At 40.9% G+C, this 19115-nt stretch overlaps 1 long non-coding RNA gene across 1 annotated transcript; it reads right to left on the bottom strand.

Annotated features, from left to right (window-relative positions):
• Window positions 1–1773: 1773 nt before the first annotated feature.
• On the bottom strand, window positions 1774–18472 carry LOC132345986 (uncharacterized). Its single transcript, XR_009495637.1, has 4 exons — window positions 18288–18472; window positions 5162–5269; window positions 2376–2471; window positions 1774–2108 (listed from the first exon to the last, which is right to left on the bottom strand). It is a non-coding gene; the product is annotated as an uncharacterized lncRNA (long non-coding RNA).
• Window positions 18473–19115: the final 643 nt, after the last annotated feature.

The following is a 19115-nucleotide window of genomic DNA, read 5'->3' on the forward strand; positions in this document are numbered from 1 at the left end:
ACTCCAGGAGTTCACTCAAACTCACGTCCATGATGAATCGGTGATGCCATCCAGCCATCTCATCCTCTGTCATCCCCTTCTCCTCCTGCCCCCAATCCCTCCCACCATCAGAGTCTTTTCCAATGAGTCAACTCTTCGCATGAGGTGGCCAAAGTACTGGAGTTTCAGCTTTAATATCATTCCTTCCAGTGAACACCCAGGACTGATCTCCTTTAGAGAGGACTGGTTAGATCTCCTTGCAGTCCAAGGGACTCTCAAGAGTCTTCTCCAACACCACAGTTCAAAAGCAACAATTCTTCAGCGCTCAGCTTTCTTCACAGTCCAACTCTCACATCCATACATGAGCACAGGAAAAACCATAGCCTTGACTAGATGGACCTTTGTTGGCAAAGTAATGTCTCTGCTTTTGAATATGCTATTCTCTTAGGCAGGTACTGTTTGGGGAGATGATGGTAGAATGGTTATGAGCTTTTGAGTCAAAAAAAGACTAGGTTCAAATGCCAGCTGTGTCAATTACAAGTTGAGTATCTTTGAGCAAGATGCTTAATCTCACTGAATCTCAGTTTCATCATCTGTAAAATAGAAATAATAAGATCTACTTTGTGGGAGGTCTTCTCTGGTGGCTCAGTGGTAAAGAAGCCACCTGCCAATGCACAAGACCAAAGTTTGATCCCTAGGTTGGGAAGATTCCCTGGAGAACGAAATGGCAACCCACTCTAATATTCTTGCCTGGGAAATCTCATGGACAGAGGATCCTGGCGGGTTAGAGTCCACAGGATGGCAAAAGAGTCAGACATGACTTAGTGACTAAATGATAAAAAACAACTTTATGAGACCATTCAATGCAATGGCCCACAAGATAGAATGCACATAGCACAGTGATTAGAGCACAGAAAGATCTCAGAAATTAAGTTATTATTATTATTATTAAAATAAGCTAGAATTTTGAAATGAATGTTTTCTCTAAATGATTCATTTCCAACTTTGTATGGTCTTTACTATGGACCACCTTCTGAGCCAAATGTGTGCTCTAGGAATGAATGCAAGCTGTACACTGACAAAACAAGAAAGTCTCAGCATGAGAAATGTTGCATACACATGTTCAGAAGAAAAATTAAAATTTTCTTATCCTCCCGTAACTCTTTTTTTAATTCTATTTTTGTTTGTGCTGTGTCTTCATTGTTGCACCAGGAGTTTCTCTAATTGCCGTGAGCAGGGGCTACTCTATAATTGTGGTGCGCAGGTCCTCACTGTGGTGGCTTCTCCTGTTGCTGAGCACAGGCTCTAGGTGCACGGGCTTCAGTAGTTGCAACATATGGACTCAGCAGTTGTGGCTCGCGGGCTTAGTTGCTCTGTGGCATGCAGAATCTTCCCAGATCAGGGATCGAACCTGTGTCCTCTGCATTGGCAGGCAGATTCTTATCCACTGTACCGCCAGGGAAGTTCTCCAGTAACTCTGGTTAAGTTTGTTTGTTCTGTCAGCAAGCACTACCATTGCAAATTAAATGATACCTCTGACATTTTTCCTGATACCTAGAGTTTTGATGTATGACAAAGTTTATATTTAAATATCCTACCATTCTAGGAAGTTTGGGTGATGATACAACATAAATTCCAAAAAGAGTACATTGTGAAAGACATTTGTGTTTCAAATACTGTGCGTGAGTAATCAGAGAGAGAAGGAAAAAATGGGTCTTTGCAGAGCTCCTTCCTGATATAATTTACTGTGAATTTATACCTCACACTTAAGAGAGTACATACTTCAGTTAGGATTCAGCAGCAGAAAATAGAAAAGCCCTAGGCACTTTAAGCAAAAAGGGATTTAATACTGTGCTTACAAAACTGTGGGAGGGATTGGAGGAACACCCCTCCAGGAGCCGATGCCTCACCATTGTCAGAAAGACGGGGAATCAAGAAGCTACCTGGGACTATTGCCCTGGGAGTACTTTTGATGCAAGTCAGGGATCAGAAAGCCTTGTGGTCTCAGTTGTTCCCTCAGAGTCACATCTCTTGTCCTAGATCTGCGCTGGCTAAAGCAAGTATCCTTCCATGTCTCCTGACCCCCAGGCAGCTGTGCTGCAAATAATCCACCTCCATTGCTGAGTGTGCTGGCAGAAAGAACAGAAAGATGCGCTAATTCACCTTCAGACGGCTTGGGAGTGCATGTAATCCAAGGAACCCAAATCATATCCACAATCCAACCATAGAAGAGTCTAGAAAGGAGGTTTCTTACTTCTGAAAGGAGCTATGCTAGAAGGTGCTGGAAATGGAGGCTAAGTACCAACCCATTCCAGCACCACCCATGCTGCGGGGCAGGACTGGGCTTGGAAGCCAAGGAACCAAAGGGGAACACCAACTCTGCCCCTTGCTAGTACCTGTGTGATCACAGTGAAGGCTCTTGGTTCTTTCACGTGTAAAACAATGAGGTTGGAAGACGCCATCTCTAACCGCCTTGTCAGTGCGTTTCACTTCTGTAAAAAGCATAAGGAGAGATCATTCCACCGCCCCTTACCTCCCAGAAGTAGCGTTGTTTTGTCTTTGTGGTGATCGTCCTTCCTGGGAAGCTTATCCTAAGAGCAGCTGGGTCTCAGTTGTTTTCTGTTGGTAGGACTCTGCCAGATGCCCTCCAGCCCATTCCACCTTGGAGCTTTAGTGCACAATGCAATTAATTGCAGTTAGAGTTCCATGGAATAGCAGGGAGAGTTAAGAAAGCCTTCCTCAGCGATCAATGCAAAGAAATAGAGGAAAACAACAGAATGGAAAGACTAGAGATCTCTTCAAGAACATTAGAGATACCAAGGGAACATTTCATGCAAAGATGGGCTCAATAAAGGACAGAAATGGTATGGACCTAACAGGAGCAAAAGATATTAAGAAGAGGTGGCAAGAATACACAGAAGAACTGTACAAAAAATATCTTCATGACCCAGATAATCACGATGGTGTAATCACTCACCTAGAGCCAGACATCCTGGAATGTGAAGTCAAGTGGGCCTTAGAAAGCATCACTACAAACAAAGCTAGTGGGGGTGATGGAATTCCAATTGAGCTATTTCAAATCCTGAAAGATGATGCTGTGAAAGTGCTGCACTCAATATGCCAGCAAATTTGGAAAACTCAGCAGTGGCCATAAGACTGGAAAAAGGGCAGTTTTCATTCCAATCCCAAAGAAAGGCAATGCCAAAGAATACTCAAACTACCACACAATTGCACTCATCGCACACGCTAGTAAAGTAATGCTCAAAATTCTCCAAGCCAGGCTTCAGCAATACGCGAACAGTGAACTTCCAGATGTTCAAGCTGGTTTTAGAAAAGGCAAAGGAACCAGAGATCAAATTGCCAACATTCAATGGATCATTAGAAAAGCAAGAGAGTTCCAGAAAAACATCTATTTCTGCTTTATTGACTATGCCAAAGCCTTTGACTGTGTGGATCACAATAAACTGTGGGAAATTCTTTAAGAGATAGGAATACCAGACCACCTGACCTGCCTCTTAAGAAACCTGTATGCAGGTCAGGAAGCAACAGTTAGAACTGGACATGGAACAACAGACTGGTTCCAAATAGGAAAAGGAGTATGTCAAGGCTGTATATTGTCACCCTGCTTATTTAACTTCTATGCAGAGTACATCATGAGAAACGCTGGGCTGGAAGAAGCACAAGCTGGAATCAATATTGCCGGGAGAAATCTCAATAACCTCAGATATGCAGATGACACCACCCTTATGGCAGAAAGTGAAGAGGAACTCAAAAGCCTCTTGATGAAAGTGAAAAAGGAGAGTGACAAAGTTGGCTTAAAGCTTAACATTCAGAAAACTAAGATCATGGCATCTGGTCCCATCACTTCATGGGAAATAGATGGGGAAACAGTGGAAACAGTGTCACACTTTATTTTTCTGGGCTCCAAAATCCCTGCAGATGGTGATTGCAGCCATGAAATTAAAACACATGTACTCCTTGGAAGGAAAGTTATGACCAACCTAGATAGCATATTCAAAAGCAGAGACATTACCTTGCCAACAAAGGTCCGTCTAGTCAAGGCTATGGTTTTTCCAGTGGTCGTGTATGGATGTGAGAGTTGGACTGTGAAGAAAGCTGAGCACCGAACAATTGATGCTTTTGAACTGTGGTGTTGGAGAAGACTCTTGAGAGTCCCTTGGACTGCAAGGAGATCCAACCAGTCCATCCTGAAGGAGATCAGCCCTGGGATTTCTTTGAAAGGAATGATGCTAAAGCTGAAACTCCAGTACTTTGGCCTCCTCATGCGAAGAGTTGACTCATTGGAAAAGACTCTGATGGTGGGAGGGATTGGGGGCAGGAGGAGAAGGGGACGACAAAGGATGAGATGGCTGGATGGCATCACCAACTCAATGGACATGAGTTTGAGTAAACTCTGGGAGTTGGTGATGGACAGGGAGGCCTGGCATGCTGTGATTCATGGGGTTGCAAAGAGTCGGACACGACTGAGCAACTGAACTGATCTAAACTGAAAAGTAGGAAGAGGGCAGAAGACAGTTGGCAGAGCTGCAGTTCTGTGATCCCACATCTGCATTTCCAAGATTCCCTAGACAGCCTCTGATGTCAGTCAGCATTCCTTGAGCCTCTTGGTAAACATACCGAGAAAAAGTGTTTCATGGCTTGTAGATGCTACATTGGGCTCAAAGACATCTGAAGGAAATCCTTCCTAATAAACTCTTACAGCAGTGCTTCTCAGACTTAGATGTGCACACAGATCTTGTGAAAATGCAGTCCTGAGTCAGTGGGTCTGACATGGGTTCTGAGATTCCATGTGTCTAACGAACCCAGGTGCTAGGTTTCCATGTACCACACTCCGACCCCAGACTCACCCCAAGTAGATTGAATTAAGGCAAATATTTGTGTTAGAATGTCCTAAATTGAAGATTCCAAACCTGATGGGATTTGTGTGTGTGTGTGTGTTTTCCTGTAAATATTCAATACAAATCTGACATAACTGCTTAGAGACACGTATCCCAAGGGGATCTGGTCTGCAGTTTCTCCTCCTCCCATATCATCCCTATTTCCATGCTCACTCCTTCTGAAACTAGCTCTCTGGGTTTGGGCCTGAGTTTCCTCATCTGTAAAGTGCAGATAGTAATGTCTCAGTATGGAACTGGTTAGGGGAGTAAGAGCCACAGCATACCACAAGAGCACTTGCTACATCAGCAGAAGCTTGGAGCCGTTACGTGCATCCTCATCCTTACTGACTGCCGTCCTTGCCTCCATCTCATTTCACTTTGGAAACTTCTTTCTATCAGGTGTGAAGAAAGACATTACTCATCTCATTTCTGAAGCATGGAAAATCTGCCATTCACTCTTGAATGGCAAGGAGGAATACTGAATGGTATAAGATAGAGAATTTTTAAAACTTGTAAATATTTATATTAATACTAAAATGGTAACCTGTGCATTTATAGAATTACTTGTATAGTAAGTTATGGTAAGAAAAGCAGAGAAAAAAGTTAAGTGACAAAAAAGTAGAAATTAAACAAATACTCAGAAAGGAAACATGAATTAAGAATGAGGATATTCATGTCAGCTTTATATATAATAGCAAAGAAATTGGAAACATCTAAACACACAGCATTCTAGATACAGGTATGCAAAGTGTAGCAACTCTATACACAAAATATCATGTAGCCTTTAATGCTTTGTTTAGATTTTTAGTGGCATGAAAAATGCACATGACATGATGTTTAGAGTCAAAAGAAAATCTGGCTACAAATTCGTGTCTACCAAATTAAAACACACAGAGGAAAAAAGGCTGGAAGGGAACATGCTACAATAAAAAAATAGTAGTTGCATCTGACTGGCTTTTTGTTTCTGTGTCTTCATACTTTTCTGTACTTCCCAAACTCTCAGTAATGACAATATATTATGAGCACAGACTGTGGAGCCAGACGGTTGCCACTCCCTGCCACCTGCCAGCTAGGCTAGTCATCACACACAGCTCTCTGTGTCTCTATTTCACCGACAGTAAAATGGGGATAGTAATCACCTCTAGCCCTTGGAATTCTGTTAGGATGAAATGAGTGCATAGTTATTAAGCACTTAGAGCAGTGCCTTGCACAAAATAAGTGCATTGCAAGTATTATCTGTGGTTATTTCCATAGATGTTGCTCATATTAGCAAAAAAGAAAAACAAGTAAAAATTTAGAAAAAGGTGAAAGGTTGGAAAAAACGTGTATAAATGTTAGGATGGTATTTGTCTTAAGTAAATATTTTATTTTGAACTAATTTCACACTTTGAGGAAAATTGCAAAGTTCAGAGAGGCCCCATGTATCCTTCACCTAGTTTCCTTGATTGTTAACAGCTTCCATATCTTAGAACATGCATCAAAACTATGAGATTAACACTGGTACATTATCAACCACACCTCAGATCTTATTTGAAATTCACCTATTTTTTTCTATGTATGTACTTTATTTGTTTCAAGAGGGTAAAATTTTTGAATTTTGACTACTGTGTTTTTTTAACTTTTTTATTGTGAAGCATATAAAGAAGTTTATAAAACATAAATGTACTGGTTAAAGGAAGCAAGAAGTAGAACACCACCAGTACCTTGGAATGTAATCTTGTGTCCTTTTTTCATCGTAATTTCCCTCCACCTGCCTATTCCAGAGATAATGGAGTAAAAGATAATGACTTTTATGGCAATTACATCCTTGCTTTTGTTTATAGTGTTACCATCCAGTCCAGCTGTGGATATCTCAATAAAGTAGCTTTGTGTGTTTTGGAACTTTCTATACATGGAATCATAGTGTATACATATATTTGACCATGCTGAAGCTTATGGGATCTCAGTTCCCCAACTAGAGATTGAACAAGTACCCCTGTAGTGAAAGTATGGAGTCTGAACCACTGGACTGCCAGGGAAGTCCTTGTATATATTCTTTTATTCAACATTATTTTGTTGTTGTGTTTCCTGTGTATCTATGGCTCATTCATTTTCATTGCTCTGTGGTATCCAACTAACATTTCGTTATTGTTGTTACTTCCTCCTGCTCCCTATCTTTCCTGATCAAATAGACCTTCTGTCTCCAATGCCCCAGGGATGGCAATGCAGCAGCAGAAAATCAGATTAAAATGCTTTATTATTATTATTTCAAAGCGCAGATCCTCAAGGATGAGGATGAACAATAGATTCATCACAAGATGTCTCTGCCTCGACTCTGTTGACCTTTTGGTCCAGATAATTCTTTGATGTGAGAACTGTCCTGTGCATTGTAAGATGTTTCACAGCATCATTGGCCTCTATCTGCTGGATGCCAGTAGCACCCACTCCGTCCCTTGTTGTAACAATTCAGAATGTTATTGAAACTCTATCACAGGCTCCATAGAAGACACCTAGTCCATGATCAAACCCTGGGGTTCAGAGTCAAATGAGCAAAGCTCCATGTTGGTTGAGTATTCCAAGCAGAAGAAACCCATGTTCCCCGTGCGTGGGAAGAGCCCAGAGTACATGAATTCCTGCCCATCAAGCCAGGAGAATGATACTATATTCAGGCAGACAGATCCAAGACAGCCCCAACAGAGTTTCCTGCAACCAGGAGAAATCTGGGAGCTACTAAATGTTTTGTGAGCACCCGAGAGCTGTGACAACACAGCCTAGAGAACTAGAGATCTGAGGGGTCCATCAGCTTGGGGCAAAAAGGCCATAGCAGTAGTCTGCATGCATAAATGGCTGAAATAAATGAAAACAAGAATGATGATGGCACCAAGGACCCAGACAGTGCCCCCTCCCACTGATGACTTGGTTCTGTATGAACCCCCTAGGAAATTACATAGGAACCCAGAAAATGAAGGGCAGATCTGAACTGACATAATTATGATTCCAAGGCTTGGTGGAGCAAGAACTCAAGGGGAAATTATTTCAAAACAAAGTGAATTCAGGACAATTAAACAAGTAAAAGAAATAAAAGGCATCCAGACTGGAAAAGAAGAAGTTAAACTATCTATATTCGCAGATGATATGATTTTGTATGTAAAAAATGCTAAGGAACACACACAACTAAAAAAAAAAGGGAAAAACAAAACTTATTAGAACTAATAAACAAGTACAGCAAGTTTGCAGGAATAGGATCAATGAACAAAAATCAAACACTATTTTTAGTGTATGTATAAACATCAGTAATGAACAATCCAAAAATGAAATTAAGAAAATGATTAAATTTATATCAACCTCACAAAGAATAAAATATTTGGGAATAAATTTAACAAAACAAGTGCAAAATTTATGTACTGAAAACTATAAAATACTATTGGAAAAAACTAAAGAAGACCTAAATAAATAGGACATTCTGCATTCATGAATTAAAAGAATTGTTAAGATGGCAATTCTCCTCAAATTATTCTACAGTTGCAATACAATTCCTTTCAAAACCTCAGTTACACTTTTGCAGAAATTGATAAGTTGATCCTAAAAGTCATATAAAAATGTGAAAGATCTAGAATAGCCAAAACAAGCCTGAAAAAAAAGTAGAGGAACTCACACTTCCACTATGAAGCTACAGTAGTCAAGACAGTATGGTACTGGTATAAGGACAGACTTACAGATCAATGGAATAAAATTGAGAGTCCAGAAATAAACCACTGTATTTATGGCCAATTGATTTTTGACAAGAGACAATCAAATAGGTTAAGAAAGAATAGTCTTTTCAATAAGCAATGTTGGAGCAACGAGAGATCTGCATGGAAAAGAATGAAGTTGGACTCCTACTTCACAGCACATATGACAACTAATTCAAAATGGATCAAAGATCTGAATGCAAGAGCTAAAGCTATAAAGCCCTTAGAAAATACAGGTGTACATTTTCATGATTTTAAATTGGGCAATGATTTCTTAGCTATTACACCAAAGCACAAGAAATTTTTAAAGAAAGGATAAATTGTTTTTGTTGTTCAGTCTCTAAGTCGTATCCAGCTCTTTGCAACCCCATGGACTGCAGCAGATAAGACTTCATCAAAAATCTTAAACTTTTTATACTGTAATGACATTATTTAAAAGTGAAAAGACAATGCACAAAATGAGAGAAAATATTTGCAAGTCAAATATTGAATAAGGGACTTGTCTCAGAGTATTAAAAAAAAAAACCTTTAAAATGCAGTAGAAAAATCTGCTCCTTCTGCTGCTAAGTCACTTCAGTCATGTCCGACTCTGTGTGACCCCTTAGATGGCAGCCCACCAGGCTCCCCCATCCCTGGGATTCTCCAGGCAAGAACACCGGAGTGGGACGCCATTTCCTTCTCCAATGCATGAAAGTGAAAAGTGAAAGTGAAGTCACTCAGTCGTGTCCGACCCTCAGTGACCCCATGGACTGCAGCCTACCAGGCTCCTCCATCCTTGGGATTTTCCAGGCAGGAGTACCAGAGTGGGTTGCCATTGCCTTCTCCAGAAAAAGCAAATAACCCCAATCAAAAATAGACAAAGGATTTGAAAGACACTTCACCAAAAGATATACAAATGACCAATATGCACAAAAAAAAATTCTCAACATCATTCCTTACTAGGGAAATGGCAAATTGTAATCACAGTGAGATACCATGTCATTTGTATTAGAATAAATATAATTTTTAAAAGACTGACAATAGTAAGTGTTGGCAAAGATGTTAAGAATTTGGAGTCCTCATACACTTCTGATGAGTATGTAAGATGGTATGAGTAAAACCCCTGTTGGGCTCCTGGACACAGAAGTCTTTCTGTCCCGCATTTACTATTCATGGGGAGCAGACTCCAAGAAGAGTCAAGGGAGGAGCAGCTAAGAAACTGCCTGAGACAAGATTAAAGAAGTACAAGCCCTACTCACACCCTAATCCTTATCAGCAATCCTGCCCTTGAACTATTGCTATAAAACTCCCCACTAAATCCTCCCAAGTTGGAAAACACAGTTTTGAGAGGCACAAACCTACTGTGTTCCCCTTTGCCTGGCAAAGTAATTAAGCTATTCTTTTCTGCTTCACACAAACTGGGTCTCTGAGATTCAGTTCAGCACTGGTACAGAGAGACCCAGTTTTCAGCACCAGAGTTAGCTATCTTTACCACTCATACTGCCTTATGACATCTTTTTCACTCCTGTTTTAGTTAATTGTCACATATTTTTAACTAAATTGTAGACAGCTCATATAAAATGCAATGTTTGCTTGTTAATGGGGGTTTCCCACGTGGTGCTAGTGGTAAAGATCCCGCCTGCCACTGCAAGAGACGTAAGAGACTTGGGTTCCATCTCTGGGTGGGGAAGATCCCCTGGAGGAGGGCATGGCAATCCACTCCAGTATTCTTGACTGGAGAATCCCATGGGCAGAAGAGCTTGGTGGGCTACAGCCCAAGGGGTCACAAAGACACAGACACAATTGAAGTGACTAAGCATGCACGCATACATGGTAATGTCCGTGGCCCTACACCAAAGCTCAAGGAGTATTTGCTGAATGAAAAGTCATGTCCTTAACAAAACTCAACATAAAATTAAGGCATTCAGTTGGATGCCATGTAAAGAAGTAACAAGCAACATGAGAATACTGATTCTAAATGTCTTGACTTCAGTGTTTAATTTGGCTGTGTTAGCACTGGATCTGTTTTCAGCAGAGCTTGGAATATTTTTTCTAAGCATGAGTTTCTTGGCTGAAATGCAATGGGGTTGCCACTCTGTAGTGAAACCTGTAACTATGCCATTCAAAATAAATGAATTCTGTGTGGGGAATAGAGCCAACTCTGGGAACTTTGATTTGTTACCCCCCAGATTTAAAGGAACAACTCTGACCCAGTGAGATAACAGATGGAGAGGTAAACTTTTGCTCTTGTTCTACATGATATTTACAAAAAAAGATAAGGAAAAAAAAAAAGGCAGAAGGTAGAAACAGGGCAAAATAAATGATTTCCAGCATTCTCTGAATTCCTGGAACAGTGTTGAAATAGACATTTTTCTTAGGAAGCCATTATAAGGTATTGTGTTTGGCCACTACAGAGCAGGTCTTTTCCTTCCAAAGTTATATAATTTTTGCTTATTATTATTCTTGCTGAAACATTTCTGGAACCCATCCCTTCCCTCTACTCTCATGAATATGGTCAAAACAGCTGCACATCCCTGTTGGACCAAGTTTCAAGTCTGTCACCACACCCAGCTGTCTCTGCTGTTCCTTTATGTCTGGCTGATTGCAAGTTCCTTATCATTTAACAGATGAATAGGAACTCTGATCAATGGCTGAGCATCCAGGAGTTCCTGTCATCTTTTCCTTAGCGGTCATTTGTTTGAATGCCTATAGTTGTTCAGGTTTTAAATTCTTTACCCTGTTTAATCCTCAAAACATCTCATAAGGAGGTGATATAATTGTCTTCATTTGACAGAGGACAGAAATGAGACTTAGAAGCTGCCAACGGGCTGGATGGCACAAGCCAGAGTGACAGGCATTGAGCCATCAGGAGGTAAACCCTGACCACTGGGACGGGAAGGAGTTGGGCAAATAGATTCCCTCTCCTCCATTGACTTGGAACACTTCCAGAGAAGCCCTAGGGAGGTGGGCGAGCCTGCTGTGCAGTCTGGTGTCTCTGTGGCTCATTGTGCTGCCATGGCCAATGCAGTCATGTGTTACATCACATTCATTCACATCTTTCTTTGCTTCACAGACCCCATTTTCCCTCACCTGGACTGCCCTAAGTTTGCACATTCCAAATAAATTATCAGCACTCTAATCTGTGTCTCAGGCTCTGCTTTCCTGAGGACCTTGGTTAAGCAATTATTTTAAATTCTCAATTTACAAAATTGGGTTACTGGTTTTACAATGGTTCACTGAGGCATGAAAAGAGTAATGAGCATAGTAACATAAACTACAGTTCAGAAAAGCATCCCAAATGTAACAGTGGATAGGAATTTCTTATACATAAGGAATATGAGTCCGTGTAGATCAAACAAGCGATTATTTCACATGAGAAACAGAAAAAGAAAAATCAAACTGAAGATACACTTTCTTTGAAACTTTGTCAAATCTCGCTTTATTTTCACACAAAATGTCCTGAGTTGTCTATTAGAAGAGTTAAGTTTTTCTAAGACAAACAAAAAGTAATATTTTAAGGTATTCAATTTTGTTGCTAAGGCCAAAGAACAGACCCAAAATATAAAGACATCATTCAACGTCTACTTCTTTTAGTAAGAACAAGTAGTTTACTTTGCTGCTAAGAATCTTACAAAATCAGTCCCAAATTTGTAAATGTTGTGCCCAGAGAAGAAGCAGAGTAATTTATTCACAAAATTCCTGTATAAAATATCTCTGTAGATGTCACATAAAATTCAATGGCATAAAAATGTGGAAAAGTCATTGCTATCATATGTGTAGAGCAGATAGTTTACTTTACAGCTGGATAAATAAGTTCGTGTCCAAAGAATGAATCAACTGTCAGCCTATGTAAAGCTAAGTCAGGCTAGATGACATGGAACAACAAATAAACCCTGAAACTGTGCCTCTCTAAAGTCTGATGCAGCTGGGAACCCCCTTGTGTACTGTAGGTGGGCCATGTAGAACAAGGGTCTTCCAAGATGGCTGTGGCAGGAAAGAGATGGAGGAGGCAGATCAGCTCCTGCATAGCATAGCCTGGAATGCTACCCTGGGAGAAGTAAGGAGGAAGCAGTGCAGGGACGAAAAGCCCACGGTCCCTGCCATAGTGTTTGTATGAGGGGGAAGAATAAATGAAGAAGCTGTCATTGCTGATAACCAGTGAGAACCCAAGCTATGGGGAAATGATGCAGAGGGCTGTTTGGTTAAATAACCTGGGAGCTGTGATGTGACCTGGAAAAGCTGTCATGAGGTTGCTGCTGAGGGGGTATCAGCCTTTGTTCAGGAGAAGGGGTGTTGCCAGGTAAAGAGGTTACATCTGAATGTGGATCCACACTCAGGGTTATCCCCAGAGAATAGCCAATGGTCAATATCATGCTTCTGATCCTGAGTTAGTATTTAAGAAAACGGAGTAAATCGCACCTGTAATCCAAATGCAGGTACTGAAAAAAAAAAAAGTTGTGGCAAGAAATGACAGTAAAACATGAGACACTGCTTTTCTGAAGTGTCACTTTTCTGAAGTGAATAACAGCCGTCAAAGTAAAGAATGCTCACATAAGGTTTTGAAGTGAAGTGTGATCATTTTAGTTAAAGATTGTTTCTGTGATTTCAGGAAGTTTGTTCAAGTGACACCTGGCAGTGAAATTTTCAGTATCCTGAAATACCTGAGTCAGTCACTTCAAGCCCAAATTATAGAAGTTCTTAGATTTGAAAACAGGCTAGCCAGACTCCGTAAGCTGTATTGCAAGTGGCTCAGTCCCTGAGAGCTGGACTCTCCCTCACTGGAGGTGATTTCCTTCACTCATTGGTGAAATAGATCAATGGCATAAGTTTGGACATGCTTAAAAACTCAAATGTTGCAACAGAATATGAAGGAATTATTTCCCGGAATCTATGCAACCCAAGAATAGATTAGGCACCAACTATTCATCACTGTCTCCCAAGCAGAAACATTCTTTCAGCTTTTAGGCAGGACAGCCTATCTACATCACAATTGCCAGGCGCAAAGAGGCATCCTACAAAAAACCACTCCTTAGTTTCTGAATGTGTTTGACAAAGACACCAAACACGTGCCATTTGCAATGACCTATGCCTTTGAAGTAGCAAGCTCTAATTCTTTGTGGGGATTAAGTGGGGAACTTCACCCATACGTGAGTGCTAAGTCCCTTCAGTCATGTCTAACTCTTTGTGACCCCATGGACTGCAGCCTTCCAGGCTCTTCTGTCCATGGGATTCTCCAGGCAAGAATTCTGGAGTGGGTTGTCATGCCACATCAATCCATTTACTTTCTAGCCAGTTTTATATATATTTGTGTGTGTGTGTGTGTGTGTGTGTGGAATATCATCCCTATCAATAATATGAAGTATATTATTTAAAAGGTTAACACATATTTTTATTTAAAATTGTGATGAACCTTTTAAGTTTTCCTAAAATTGCCTGAGTATGAATCACACATCACAAATTGGCTTATAAGTGGAAAAAAAAAGTTTCAGGAACTCCCTTAGCTGCTCTTTTGAACTGTCTTCTGGAGTCTGTAGAGTTGAGGAGCTTATCTTCTGGCTTCTGTTATCTTCTAGGCCCTAAGGGAGGCTGGGCTGGGGGCGGGGGTATTGGGGTGAGGGGGGGAAGCCTGGAACGCGCATGGTCCTTGAGCCCCTCATGGTCAATTACCTGTCTCTGATTCATTTTGTCTCCTGGTCTACAGGTCTAAGCAAAAATATCCAAACACTTAAGGTCCAGATGGTGGATTTCCATCCAAATGTGAAGCAGCAGCGATCAGCCAACAGAAAAGGTCACTGTGATCTCAGCAGGCAGGAAGCATTTGCTGATGATGCAACCTGTCTAATATCACAGCATTTCTCAATCTTTTTTTTCTTGTTCACAACTCTCCATAAGATCTGTATTTTCTAACACAGCCCAACACATACATATATACATGTAACAGAAGTGACAGGTTCCCAAATCAACGCCTGCCCCTCCCCTTTGAAATGCCCTCAGCTATTTTCTCTTCTCTTATTTTCCATTTTCTTCTGTTATTTTCCATTTCTTCCATTCTATTTTGTTTTTTAAAATATTGTTCAAATGGAGAACAGATCAGTAGTTTCCAGGGATTGTGGCTAGGAGATAGGGTGACTATAAAGGGGTGACATCAACTTTTAGATGAGAAAGAGTTCTGTATCTTGATTACAGTGGTGGTGGTTATACAAATCAATACGTGAGACGCAAAGGTGTACATGTAAAAAATGGTGAAATCTGAGTGAGGTCAGTAATCTACAATAGTGAATGTAGTATGCCAATGTTGATTTCCTGCTTTTGATGAGGTGCTATGGATGATAAGACATTGCCTTTACAGAGGCTGAATGATGGGCACATGGGACCTCTCTGAACTATTTTTTCAACTTCTTGTGTTCCTCTAATTATTTCTTTCTAAAATATTGCTCAAGACCCACAACATTAATGTCATGAGATCACAACCCATATAAGCCCTGTTTCTCCAAGGGTGGACGTTGAATTAGCAAGCAGCTATACCTACACTAGGAGAAGGTGATGGCACCCCACTCCAGTACTCTTACCTGGAAAATCCCATGGATGGAGGAGCCTGGTGGGCTACAGTCCATGGGGTCGATAAGAGTCGGATACAACTAAGCGACTTCACTTTCACTTTTCACTTTCATGCATTGGAGAAGGAAATGGCAACCCACTCCAGTGTTCTTGCCTGGAGAATCCCAGGGACGGGGGAACCTGGTGGGCTGCCATCTACGGGGTCGCACAGAGTCAGACACAACTGAAGCGACTTAGCAGCAGCAGCATACCTACACTAGCTGATTTATCTGAAGAGGGGAATCAGCCTGTGCAGACTTGTGTTTGAGCAGCTGGAAACCTACAACTTTAACTCATATTAGCCACCCAGTGAAGTTGGTTTCATTGTTTTATTGAGTCGACAGACTTTTGTTCCATTTTTTTTTTTTTTTTGAACATCATCTTCTAAATAAATGCTCCTACCTACCCACCTCCTATTACAAAAAAAGAATTGTTCATCATTCCACCACTCAGAAATTAGAGCCATGTTTCTCAAAGCATGGTCACCAGTCCACTGCCTCATATGCTAAGAATGCAGAGTCCTGGTACTGTGTGTGTGTGTGTGTGTGTGTATTTGTGTGTGTGTGTGCTCAGTCACTTAATCATGTGACTCTTTGTTACCCTTTGGACTCTAGCCCACAAGGCTCCTCTGTCCATGAGATTTTCCAGGCAAGAATACTGGAGTGGGTTGCCATTTCCTTCTCCAGGGGATCTTCTTGGATCAGGGATTGAACCCAAGTCCTGTGTCTCCTGTGCTGAAGACAGATTCTTTACCCTGGTACTGCTAAGTCGCATCAGTCGTGTCCAACTCTGTGCAACCCCATAGATGGCAGCCCAAGAGGCTCCCCCATCCCTGGGATTCTCCAGGCAAGAATACTGGAGGGGGTTGCCATTTCCTTCTCCAATCATGAAAGTGAAGAGTGAAAGTGAAGTCGCTCAGTCATGTCTGACTCTTAGCAACCCCATAGACTGCAGCCTACCAGGCTCCTCTGTCCATGGGATTTTCCAGGCGAGAGTACTGGAGTGGGTTGCCATTGCCTTCTCCACCCCCTGGTACTACTGAGGCTTAATTAGATTTTTTTGGAAGTATGGTTCAGAAATATGCATTTTATTTTTCTTAATAAATTAATGTCATTTTCCTTCTAGTTTTATTAAGATATAATTAACCTTCAGCACAGTATGATTTTAAGGTGCACATCATAATTATTTGACTTACATACATCATGAAATGATTATCCCAAAACTTTTAGTGAACATCCAACGTCTCATGTAGCTACAAAATAAAACAAACAAAAATATTTTTTTCCTTGTGATGAAAACTCTTAGGATTTACTCTGTTAACAACTTTCATATATAATATGGGTGATGGTGGTTTATTGCTAAATCGTGTTCGACTCTTGCAACTCATGGACTGTATCCTGTCAGGCTCTTCTGTCCATGGGATTTCCCAGGCAAGAATACTAGAGTGGGTTTCCATTTCCTTCTCCAGGGGATCTTCCTAATCCAAGGATTGAATCTGAGTCTCCTGAATTTCAGGTAGTCTCCTGCATTGTAGATGAATTCTTTACTGACTGAGCCACCAGGGAAGTCCCATATTTAATATACAGCAATGTTGACTATATATTGGATATGTCCAGTATATAAAGTGGATTAAGATAGGCAAAAAGTACATACTTTCAGTTATAAGATAAATAAATACTATGAATGTAATATACTATATGATTAATGTAATTAACAAAAACATGAGCTTTAAACAAAATCCTCAGAGATTTTTATGCACATCGCATTGGTGGGATGCCTGGAGAAGTCTGCTAATAGTGGATATGTGACTACATGGGATGCTTACTGCAATGAATTTGAGTTTAAATTTCCTCTGTTATGAAAATAGGATTTCTGAGAATAGCTTTCTTTCCAACTTTCCTTGCTCTTTAAACATTAAAGTTTTCAATGTTGACATAAGCCACATTTCCTGCCTTTCATGACAAAAACATTACAATAGTGACTCAGTTTCTCCAAATGTGAGGATAAAAATTCCAGGAATCTCCCTAATTCCTAGTTCTTATGCAGACAATGACCATTTATCTTCAGATGGAAGTAATTTCATTAGCATAAGTGGATGCGTATTTTATAAACACAGGCACATGTGTTTCATATTCTACTCATATTTATTTACACATTCTGTAAACATATGTAGACACAGAGCCGCATGGGCATTTTTAGAGGAGCCATGAAACATTTTGCACATGTAAATACCGCAGTTAATGCCTCAGGTCTTTTCTCTCAGTTACTACCTTTCCTCAGGTAACAAGGACCCTTGCCACAAGTCAGCCTCTGGAATTTGTTCAAATTTCTTATTATCTGAGAATGTCCTAGTCTCTTGAGCTTCTAATTTATTGGGAAACAAGCGCATCCTAAAGTAGTAATAATTTCTAGTAACTCAATATCATGGTCTTCCCAGATAACCTATCTCTAAATCCCCAATCCCTGACTTTAACGAAGAGAATTTTAATCAGATTGACGAGGGGCTACTTTCTGCCAAGTGGACCTTACAGCTCCCTTCTATTGATATCAGAGGTCTTGGACATTCCTGGAGTTAAGCTAGAATGAGCCTAGGTCTGGAGAGTCAGGCATGCACAGAGTTAGAGGGCTGGGGTGGGGATGGGGGTCAGGAAAGGCAGAAGCAGGTACACAGATTTTATACAGTGTCTCCCTTCTAGGGGCTTCCCTGGTGGCTCAGATAGTAAAGAATCTGCTTGCAATGCAGGAAACCAGGGTTTGATCCCTGGGTATGGGAAGATTCCCTAGAGGAAGAAATGGCAACCCAATCCAGTATTCTTGCCTGGAGAATCCCATGGACAGAGGAGCCTGGCAGGCTGCAGTCCATTGGGTCCTCTCACATGAGACTGAAATGGACCTAAATGTTACCCTACAATCCAGTATCTCCGGAGCTAAATTCAATATTTTACTTTTTTTAGTAAGTACCAAATATAATGTGCGAGAAAGGTAGAAGCTGTTTTCTCCAAAGTTCTCTTGATTTAAAGGACGTGTTTTGGTCCAGAGATTGTCTGTCTTCCCCCATCTCTTTAAATTTGTTATGCTTTTTTTTTTTTTTGAGTGAAATAGCTGTCTTCTGCTAAGAACTTACTCTGCTCCAGGCATATCCTAAATCCTTTACATTAATTCTTTTGAAGGGCCTGTGGGGTTGGTATTCTTGGCTTCACTTTATAGGTAAGAAAATGGATGTTCAGAAAGTCAGCAACTTCTCAAGGTGAAACAGCTCATTGGTATCTGAGCCATTGTCCGAACCCAGTGACCATGTGCTGGATTGGATCGTGACCTCACAATTCCTGCTCTTTCCAGAACCTCAGAATGTGACTTTGGAACTAGGGTCACTGCAAAGGTAATTAGTTAAAATGAGCTCATAGAGGAGTAAGGTGGGCCCTAATCCAATATGACTGGTGTCATATAGGAGGAGAAAAGACACAGGGAGAACAAGCGCCATGTGGGGACAGAGAGGCAGAGTTAACTGAGAGAAGGACATGGAACAGATTCTCCCTTAGAGTTCCTGGGAAAGCCCAGCTCTACTGACATCTCCCTGCCCCAGGCCCCCGCCGTCTTCTGGTCTCCAGAATGTGAAGGAATACATTTCTGTTGCTTTTAGACATCCACTGTGTGGTGTTTTCTTACGGCAGCCCGAGCAAACTAATAGAGCCCACGATACACCCTACAAACTATTTACTGCAACATTTTGGAAAACAAAGAAAATTTACAAAGTGTTCATAATCCCACGTTCCAGAGCCTATCATTGTGGATCATGTGTTTTCAAGTATTCTTCTCTTTTACCCCATGGCCGTTCCATCCACTTCTGCCTCTTAAAAATAGTAGTACAACCCTCCTGTGTATTATATTTTCTTCTCTCTTATTGTTTGATCAGCTGCTGTTTTTGTTCCTTACGGGACACGCTTTTAAAACA

The sequence above is a fragment of the Bos taurus genome, chromosome 8, assembly GCF_002263795.3.
Source record: "Bos taurus isolate L1 Dominette 01449 registration number 42190680 breed Hereford chromosome 8, ARS-UCD2.0, whole genome shotgun sequence".
Lineage (NCBI taxonomy): Eukaryota > Metazoa > Chordata > Mammalia > Artiodactyla > Bovidae > Bos > Bos taurus.